Below are 7,758 nucleotides of genomic sequence, written 5' to 3'. Positions count from 1 at the left end.
TTTAAAAAAAAAGGTTCTAGGTTATAAAATGAAGTGAACAAGCACAAGCTGAAAACAAATATAAGAATATAGAATTTAGGAGAATCCAGTGACACGGAGCTAATCAGCAAAAAGTTTCTAGAGGAGGAGGAATTTGTGTCTGGGGCCTGAAGATCATGCCCAACTTGGAAAAGTACAGGGTGGAAAATAGATACTCCAGGCTGGTCCTTAGTGAAGTATGTAGAGAGAAACAAGTAACCTACTGAGAATTATACTGATAATTATGAATAAGGACAGCTAATATTTATTGACCACTTACATTTTTTTCAAAACACCTGCTAAGTGCATTACTTCTGTTATCTCTATACCTTCATCAGCTCTATGAGACAGTTACTATTATTATTCCCATTCTATGATTAGGGCCTCTAGGCCAGAGTGGTCAGGTTAAATAGCTAGTAAACTATGGAGCTAGGGTTTCAGACCAGGTGAATTTAACTGCAGAGCTCACTCTCTTTTCCACAGTATCCTCTATATTCTTATTCTAATCACATGCAGATAAGATTTTGGGGTACTATATATCATTTCTGAGAATACCCTTAAAATAATTATTTCATTCTACCCAAAGTATTCATAAAACTGATATATATTCTATTCTTGTATTATAATTCTTAAAATATTTATTTTAGCATCCTGATATAAAAAAAGCTGCTTAAAGGCCCAAACTGTGTTGCCTCAGGACATTAATATGCACAGAAAAACCAGCTGAAGAAACAGTTGTTGGACTTAATTCACCCCTTTTGATATCAATTAAAGAGAATGCTTCTAATGTAACATATAGGGAAAAGTCAGTATTTCTGAAAAAGATACATGAGGAACTGATATTTGATATGATAAACAATTAGAAGTCATTAGCATTTTCTTACACAGAAACATAATATGATGAAAACAGAACTTTATATATAAAATATAATATATTTTAAGTGTATTTATAAACATCATATATATACTTAGTTATTTTTATTAAATTATATATAGATATATAGTTGGGGGTGATATATTAAATAGATATATAGACATATCTATCCATAATTTAATCGAAATAACTAAATGATCCTCTCTAGCATGTCTAAAGAAACCAACTTGAGAAGCTTGGAACTGGGTGGAAACTAACTCCTGATCCATATAACTTGAGAGTTATTTTTTCACTGAGACTATCTCTGACTGGGTAAAGGTAAAAAAAAAAAAAAGTCATTATTTGATGGACGGGACTTTTTCAAAATTTTTAGAAAAACACCTGAAAATATAAAGAGGAACAAGACAACAGATAAGTAAGTGCATATCAAAAATAAAAGGATATTTAAAAGTTAATGGTGGATTCCATAGGTTTAGAGATCAATACACTCCTTTTTGTATAAAACGTAACAGTAGCAAAACAAAACAAAACAAAGTAAAAAAAGCACATATGAAGAAAACCAAAAAGAAATACCTTAGCTCAAAAACAAGAATAGCTTAAAAGATAGACATTACTGGGCTTCCCTGGTGGCACAGTGGTTGACAGTCCGCCTGCCGATGCAGGAGACACGGGTTCGTGCCCCGGTCCGGGAGGATCCCACGTGCCACGGGGCGGCTGGGCCCGTGAGCCATGGCCGCTGAGCCTGTGCATCTGGAGCCTGTGCTCCGCAGCGGGAGAGGCCACAACACTGAGAGGCACGCGTACCGCAAAAAAAAAAAAAAAAAAAAAAAAAAAAAAAGATAGACATTACTATATATAAAATAGATAAACAACTAGGACCGACTGTATTGTACAGGGAATTATATTCAGTATCTTCTATAATCTACAATCGAAAAGAATCTGAAAAAGAAAATATATATATGTATAACTGAATCACTTTGCTGTACACCTGAAACATTATAAATCAACTATATTTCAATTAAAAAAGAAGAAGAGGGCTTCCCTGGTGGCGCAGTGGTTGAGACTCTGCCTGCTGATGCAGGGGACATGGGTTCGTGCCCTGGTCCGGGAAGATCCCACATGCCGCGGAGCGACTAGGCCCGTGAGCCATGGCTGCTGAGCCTGCGCGTCCGGAGCCTGTGCTCCGCAACAGGAGAAGCCACAACAGTGAGAGGCCCGCGTACCGGAAAAAAAAAAAAAAAAAAAAAAAGAAGAAGAAACCAACTTTGCTGTCGCCTTGATCCCTAACTTCTAACCTTCATAATAGTGACAAAATAAATTTCTCTTATTTAAAAAATAAACACAAAAACAAGATTATCATGTTCTTGGGTCAGAAGCAGGAGAGAGTCAAAGCAGAATTTTGTTCTCTGAACTTTACAAAATGAAGGTGCAGCCTGCAATTCAGCTTTGATTAACTATAGGGATAAAAATATGCAAAAAATAGATAGCACTAGAGCTGAACTCATAGGTTGAAGTGAGGACAAGGTTAGAATTTCTTTACTTGTAAAAGGAGTCTCCAACTCCCCAAGCCCACACACACAGAAAAGAAGTGTACCTAGGAACATCTCACATTTGTGATAAATACGCAGCATGTAACTTTTGGCTGAGATGAGTTACTAACTTGTTGGTGAATGGACGCCTGATGTCACAGTATCTCCCTGTAGAAAGAGCCCTAAACCTCAGGTAAGACCTGATTTCTGACTGGGGAAACTGGAATCAGGTACAGGCAATCACAGTCCCGCTCAACAGGTATAGGTGAGCAGAGTAGAAAAGAGGAGCAAAGTTAAAGGATCAAACAGAAAACGAAAATTTCCCCACAAAATAAGTCTTTGAACCCATATTCTAAGATATATAAGAAATCTATTTCTAAGAAAGTAAATAAAGTCTAAATCAGACCACAGAGGGAGGCATTGCAAGAAAAATCAATTTTACAGGACAGGGTAACAAGATTTCAAAATAATATTTAGGAATCTCAAAGATACAAATGAAATAATAACATTTAAAATAAAAGCCTGATAAACATGAACCATTTTCAGAGTGAAAAAACATTAGCACTAGGTCCTATAAAAACAGCTGCAAAACTTGAAAAAAAATATGGTTATTGAAATAACACAAAATAAAACTATAAATGAGGTGAACCTTTGTATAGCTATCATTGAAAAGATAAATCACATCATGGAGAAAAATAACAAAGAATTCACTAAGAAATACACACAGAGAAACAAACATATGTATATAGTCTCTTTTACCATCTTCAAAGAATTTCTATATTAATGTCATATTTATGGAATCAGGCAAACAACACTTGTATCTTAAAGACTCCACAATTGATGCCATATGCAAAACCATTATCAGGTCTAATATCCTGGATTAAAACAATAAGAAAAGTATTGAGAGTTTTCATATTCCCCCATAATCTGCTTTCAAAAAATCCAGGGGAAATAAAAAATAAAACACAAGTATGACAGAAATCACTTTACTTCTGAAACTCTTAACAGTTAAGTTGTATCAGCTATTTTGAACTCCAGTATTATACTTTAATTAGAAATAAAACATAGGTTAATCTAAAAGAAAAACTTAGATGCATTTTTTAAAAACTTTTAGCATGGTGAAAATGTGTGATTGTGGTTAGTCATTTGTTCATATCTAATTGGTCAATAAATGGGATGCATATCTTTTGTTGTAAATGTGTGAGTGAATAAAAGGTATATATAACCACAGCTGTCTCTCCATTTCTCTATTACCCAAACACATTCATACATGTGTGGGGATAGATACATTCCTACGTGTGTGTGCTTGTGTGTATGTATGTATGTATATATATACATACATACCCACAAAATATCCTACTGAATCTAATTCAGGAATGTCATTTTTTTTAAGAAACTATATTTTCTGTCAATCTTATTTACATTTTCTGTTTAAGATTCTGTGGAAGAACAACTTAAGACCACTCAGTGGCTGTTCCTACCTGTTCAGTGGCCTGAGCAGTGGAAGCTGCAGTTCAGTCCCCAGTAGTGAGCTGAGCGCCGCAGTCTTCACGAGGGAACTGCTGGATGGCCACAGAGGGCACCTGCAGACCTGTCTGCAACCTCAGGTCGAGTACAGTAAATTCTTGGGAGCTGGAGCAGTCCATTCACCTGGAAATTCCTCCTGGGTCACACCCTTTCCAGCCACCGCCAGCTCTTCCTTTTCAATCTCTTCAGCACCTCTGTAGAAGTAGAGATCAGGCTGATCTGACCCCGGGGGTTCATGGGAGACAGTGCCACGCATGCGCAGATCTTCCCGCGTCTCCCGTCGCTGCCGACGCCGCCGCCGCCGGCGCCGGCCCCGCCCCCGCCCCTGCCCCCGCTCCGCACGGCCCTCCGCCACATCCACCATAGAGGACTATCATGTGAGCTCCCTTATCTTTGCTCGGGGATGGCAAAGTCCACATAGTGCAGAGGAGAGTCTGTGTGACGCAATGATGGTAGGTGGGTTAACGTAAGACACCTCTGAGATCAGCCCTGGATCAGTAACCAAGGGAAGTCGTGGCTCCCGGAAGGCTACCTAGATCTCGTTAGGGAAGGTTCCAGGAGGAAAGCAGCCAGCAATACGAGGGGTCCAGTGGCAGCAGCAAACTTCAGCACAGCTTGCTAGCCAGTATTCCCGGAGGATACAACACTGACATCTGCCCCGTTTTCAATGGCACCAGTGGCACGACCTGCCAGCAGAAGCTTCTCCCAGGTCCTCTTTAGGTGTATGAGGTAATACCATCACTTTTCATTTTGAAGATGTACTGTTCTGTTGGGTAGTCAAGGTTGATGCTACCTAGGTGGGTTCCTGCTGCAAGGAATTTGAGGACATCCTTCTCCTTTATTTGCAGGACATCAAGGGATCCGTGTTTCCTTTAACTTACGAGATGAACCCAGAGCAATGCTGTATGGACCCCTCTCTGGGTAGCGCAGAAAAGCAGGAATGTCTCTTTTAATAAATAAAGAAAAGCATTATATTAGCAAAAAAAAAAAAGAAGTAATTCTTCACAGCAGTAAATATTTAGCAAGTTTCAATTAATGCAAAAATAATAAACCAGGTATAAATATATTTCCTCTAATAAGTTAACTCTGATGATCTTGGTTCATCATGTTTACTGATTAGCAGTGGTTGAACATAACATTATTATTTAAACAGGTGACATTAATGTGGCTTAAGCAGCTAACAATTTTTTTCTGTGAATGTGGAAATATATAGCCTACTTTTATATTCTGGGCCTGAGAGAAAGGAATGATAATGTTGATACCATTTTAAAACTATTTTTTTTTCTCATAAATTGAGAGGAGAGAGATGTTTTCCATCACAGTGGTCACTCATTATGCTCTCTAATTGAGTAGGTTGAGGAGAGAATACCCATAACAATAATTCTGATGAAATTCCTACTCCTTTTTAATGATCTCATATCATATGTATTTTTTCTATTCATAGTTTCTATTCATAGTTTCTATTCTAGGGACAAAGATGCTTTTTAAAGCATAATTAATAATATTTTCTGCCTAAGGGGCTGCATTATCTGGTGAAAACTGTAGTTTTCTTGGACTAAAAACTCATTAATGTTGAAATCAATGGATATATGTTTTGTTCATTGCGATTCAACTCATTTCTCCATGAGTTACACTGTAGACCAAAATACTTGACTTCATTCTTTTTTCTCAAGAGAGAAGAATTTGAAAAGACAATGCAGTTGGCAGAGAAGATCCTGGGCTTTAGCAGTAATAAGCTAGAGTACCAATGAGGAAAGAGAATTAACTGTATAAGCCTCAGATTTATAGTCTAAAAAATGCAGACTATAATAATATTTGCTTTGCAAGGTAGATAGCATTAAAGTAACATAGTAAAACACTATGAAGTGCCTACACATCAAGTTATCCATTGCCTTAATGGTGTGCCTTTTATATCTACCAAATTTCAATGGCTTATAACAAGAAACATTTTCATATGCTTATACATCTCTTTATCTGCTGAGAGGTCTTTTCATCTCTGCTACACTCATCTGACCTCAGCTGGGTTTCTTCAGGAGCATGTGGTCAGTTGTAAGTTGTGGAAGAACTAATGATACCTGGTTTCAAATGTCTTTAGCTGGGATAAATTTACTCTCTTCCATATGGTCTCATTGTCCAGCATTCCAGCATGCTAGCTGGTACTTATTAGCATATGATTTGATGATGGTGCTGGAGGGAAGGGTGTGGAGTCCATGAGTAAGAGTAGAAATGTGCAAGTCTTGAGCCCTAGACTTGGAACTAGCACACAGCTATTCCTGCTGCTTCCTACTGGCCAAGTCAAGTGACAGGGCCAACTCGGATTTGAGGTATGGAGAAATTGACTCCTCTTCTTCTTAGGAGGGTTTGTGAAGTCTATTAAAAGGAGTATAGATACAGAAGGGAAGAATTGGGAGCATATTTGTAATTAATCTACTACAACCTGGCCCAAAGGAAGCAAAAAATACTTTTTTTCTCTATCTATTGATATAAACACTATGCATAAATTAACTACCAAATCCTCCATAAAAGGCAATACTGGATACGTAAATTAATTCAGAATCCAGAGTACTAATCTTTCTAAAGAATAAACACGATGTTCAGACTTCCCTTAAATATCATACTTTCAAAGATTTGCCTTCATCTGGCAGAGAGGGTGTCAGGTAGCTCACGCACCAGTCTACCTCTTCAGTCTTATCACTCATTGCTCTCACCAGCCTCTCGCATATGTCAACCAAAAGAACCGTGAGCTATAAAGAGGCAAAAAGGCAGTTTATTTGGTGACTTAGAACTGCAATTTGGGGATCACAGATTCTGGAGGAACCCAGAATAGTGTCCCATCAGAGACAATGGGTAAGGGTTTTGATGGGAAAAAAGAGAGAAGTTCATGCAGGCTTACACAAGTTGTTTACCAAAACTTTGGATTGGAGGATAAATTTGTTCTACACGTACAATTGTGTTGTGGAGCACATCTCATCCTTTACTAGGGAAAGGTATGTTTTCTTTCGTCCAGAAAAAGTCCAGTTCTCAGCATTATTCTTTGGTTTTGCAATTCAGCAACTATTCGGCGGTTTGATTTTAGAGTGTTCAACAAAAGTTCAGCCCAGGCAGGGGACATGGAGGTCCTCAGGTCACATTTCAGTCATTCCTGACACAGCTCCTTTCACACATATATCCACAATAAGCTTTTCATGGGGCTTTTGCACATTATTTCTTTTCACCATTTCTCCTTATCCAGCAGATGCCTTCCCATACTCAAACTTTCAGCTCAGGCACCCACTGGTTTGATGCTCAATCCCATCGTATGCCTGTCTCTCTCAGAGCTGGGGATTTTTCTGTCAGCCTCTTCTAGTAGATCATGACCTCCTGTAGGAGGAATTTTCACCTTTATCTCTGTTGTCTCAGTGCTTGGAACGTAGAAGTGTGTAACATATATTCAATGAACAAAGGAATATATCTTTCAAAAAATAATGTTTTGTAGTGAATGGCATCCCATATATTTAGTTCAATTTTCTTAACCCAGTAGGGCAAAGCACCATACTAAAGATAGGATATAATAATGACAGAAGAAATAGATTCTATTTCCAACAGGCTTGCTCTTTTAGGGAGAAAAAAAGTAGATCTAGAGAGAAATACTATGAAGTACTACATTTTCCATAGTGGATTACAGTTTGGAAGTCAGTCTAGCATGTTTGATACCCAGTGTGTTTTCCCCAGTAGAATAAAATAACAGGAGATCTCGATTATAACCATTTTGTTTTATTTCTTTTAAGCGCCAAGGGGAAAAAATATAATTTATTTGTTTTTCGTTTGAAA

General features: G+C 37.9%; 1 pseudogene; it reads right to left on the bottom strand.

The window, feature by feature from the left end:
• Positions 1 to 3,875: 3,875 nt before the first annotated feature.
• On the bottom strand, positions 3,876 to 6,647 carry LOC113625166 (40S ribosomal protein SA pseudogene; annotated as a pseudogene).
• Positions 6,648 to 7,758: the final 1,111 nt, after the last annotated feature.

The sequence above is a fragment of the Aethalodelphis obliquidens genome, unplaced genomic scaffold, assembly GCF_003676395.1.
Source record: "Aethalodelphis obliquidens isolate GAN/ISIS:26980383/991018 unplaced genomic scaffold, ASM367639v1 scaffold14, whole genome shotgun sequence".
In the NCBI taxonomy this organism is placed as follows: Eukaryota; Metazoa; Chordata; class Mammalia; order Artiodactyla; family Delphinidae; genus Aethalodelphis; species Aethalodelphis obliquidens.
The sequence above is the reverse complement of the archived record's forward strand: the minus strand, read 5'-3'. Positions and strand labels throughout refer to the sequence as shown.